This window comes from Pteropus vampyrus, unplaced genomic scaffold, assembly GCF_000151845.1.
Source record: "Pteropus vampyrus isolate Shadow unplaced genomic scaffold, Pvam_2.0 Scaffold7231, whole genome shotgun sequence".
In the NCBI taxonomy this organism is placed as follows: domain Eukaryota; kingdom Metazoa; phylum Chordata; class Mammalia; order Chiroptera; family Pteropodidae; genus Pteropus; species Pteropus vampyrus.
This window is the reverse complement of record NW_011896012.1, coordinates 1-2,767: the sequence shown is the minus strand read 5'-3', so window position 1 is coordinate 2,767 and position 2,767 is coordinate 1. Positions and strand designations below refer to the sequence as shown.

At 40.8% G+C, this 2,767-nt stretch overlaps 1 non-coding gene across 1 annotated transcript; it reads left to right on the top strand.

Moving 5' to 3' along the window:
- Positions 1–2,303: 2,303 nt before the first annotated feature.
- TRNAV-UAC lies at positions 2,304–2,376 on the top strand. Its single transcript has one exon. It is a non-coding gene; the product is annotated as a tRNA-Val (tRNA).
- The last annotated feature ends 391 nt before the right edge of the window (positions 2,377–2,767 follow it).

The window sequence follows — 2,767 nt, the reverse complement described above, 5'->3', positions numbered from 1 at the left end:
AGGTATACTGTTTTGTAAATGAAAATGATCAACTTGTAATTTCTGTTTTCTATGTTTTGTTTTCATATGTCTAGCTTTTATACTGGTTAAAGATCCAAATCCAGCCAAGGTGACCATTACTGAGAAATAATTTCATATCATTAAATTGTGGAGGAAAAATCAGAAATTTCCTAAATTTCATTTTGAACTGGTATCAGTAAAGGCTCTCAATTATTAACATGCCAAGAGTGTGGTACCCTGCTGAGTCTGGTATGTGAGCAACTCTAAAAGGAAAAGGTTAAAATTGGTTGATGTTTGGCTTTTGTCATAACATGTTTTTTGCATTTCCCACTGGGGAATCCTATTCTTTTGATCTTAAAAAAAACTGATGATAATAATGATAACCTACCTACTAAACCCAGTAGGAAAATATTTTCTGGCTTTTTATAGTACCTCAGAAAGCCAGGTTTTCTCAGCTCCCCAGGGCCCTCCTCTTTCTTAATTATGCCTGTTGTGGCATAATTCTTACAAATTCTCCTCCTGAGTGTGGCCTTCTCCTCTGGTGGGAGTGGGCAGATGGAAATAAGGTCGGGTTGCAATATGCAACAGAACAATCATATAGCCATTTAGTTCTAGTTCTAGTCATGAAAAGACATATGAGTATATACAAACATAACACAACCTTATTTACAATTTTAATTTGCCAGTTCTTTGGGGGGAAAATAAATTGTTAATAATTTCTGTCTAGCATTTTAAAATATGAAATGATACTTATTTTCTATTATTATAACTGTAAGGATTCATATTATTGATAACCATGTGCAGCTTGGCGGTAGGAATCATTTCTGCTGCAGCACGTGTGTGATAGCTGCTTTCTTCCTATTAATTTGCTCACTGGAGGCACATATTGCCACTTGATGGTGAGCAAATCAGACCGATTGCGGCGAAGTCTGTGGTGCTTTCTCTTTGTTTTGAGGGAAGGCTACAAATGGTAGCACGAAGGAAAAATCAGATCTAGCATGAGACTAATAAAGATTCTGGGGCAGGTATCCTGACCCCAATCTCAGAAACCTTAGCTTGGGGTGCTCTGTCATCTTTGATTCTTGGCAACCCTAAACTATGTTTCTGCAGTACTTCTGATAATGACAGTAATTCTAAATTTTGGTTTAAGTGTGCATGTGTGCACTTGTGTGCGCACACACGGGGACACACACACACACACACACACACACACACACTTGCTATTGTGATATTTAAATAGCCTGTATTTGACCCTGCTGTAGTTGTAGAGCCCCTTCATAAACATAGAGCTCATTAAAAATGAGATCAATTTTATTTAGTGTTAGCCTTTTTAGTATAACTTTTTTCAAAGAATCATGGAGTGAGCTTGCTAAAAATGCAGATTTTCTTTTGGCTTTCACCCCAGTGCTAGAAAATTGTAAACTCTGGAGGGTGGGACCCCAGGAACCTGAATTTTTAACAAGTTCTCCAGGTGATTTATATGCATATTAGAGAACTATTGTTCTGTGGACATCTATATTATAAAGTGGTTCTGTATTAGAATGAAGCATCACAAGTTCTGAAAGACAGTCTATTTCCAGCGTGACAGCATGAGGGGCTCCATAGATCTGCTCTTCGCTGAAAATTTAAAAATGTTTAAAGTTTCTAGAAATTGTCCTATGTGCATACAGCAAATGAAGGAACATTTAAGAAAATCTACTAAAATTTGATAAGAACAGTGAGTCTGTAGTATTTGAACCCAGACCCACTCTCAGCCTCTTCCCTCCCAGCTCAATAAGATGGAAGCTTCCTTCCAGACTTGTGCAACCAAGGACACAAGCCTCCCTTTTTCCCCAGGCTGCCAGATGAAGGACTGTCTTTCCAGATGGGGCATTTATTATCCCACCCCAAGCTACCTATTGCTAATGCTAAGTTCTGAGTGAATGTGGTCAAGAGCTGGAACTCCTTCTGCCTAGTCTCCACTCACAGAACAGAGGTTCTGTGATGGGTACAACACTACTAAGAATTCTAGGGCTCCAGATGCCCTTGCCCCAGCTTGTAATGCAGAGCCATGCTGGGAGAGGCAAGCCAAGAAGACCCGAGGCTCCTCAGCTCCCTCCACTGAGTGTTCAGCTCTTGAAGTGGGGTATCATTCAGGGAAACACACCATTTTCTCTAACCCCATCTCCAGAGACATGGCTCAGAGATTTTGCCTAGGGGTAGAAACAAACTGTAATACTGAGAGTGCCCAATCTTTTCCCAAAGCAACTGACTTCATTTGTAACAGAGAATAGAGAAGTTTAAAATAACAACACTCTGGATGTGGTTCCATAGTGTAGTGGTTAGCACGTCTGCTTTACACGCAGAAGGTCCTGGGTTCACTCCCCAGTGGAGCCATGGTCCATGGTCTACGGCCGGGCCATGCCACCCTGAACAAGCCCAATGTCTGATCTCGGAAGCTAAGCAGGATCAGGCCTGGTTAGTACTTGGATGGGAGAGCACCTAGGAAGACCAGGTGCTGTAGGCATAAATAATAATAATAAAAAAATAAATAAAATAAAACACTCTCAAAAATGCCCTTAGGGAGGCTCTGGTCTAAGGCAATTGAGAGAAGACTGGTAGAGTCATTGGAGATATCCGATAAATGGTAGTTTGCATGCTAGTTTCCCAGAGAGAACCGGGGAAAGAGACCTTCTGGGGCAGGAACAAATCTCAAGCACTGACCTCAGAAACTATCCCTTCAGAGGAGCCTAAATTTGATTGGATAGATCTATGGAGGAATTAACCC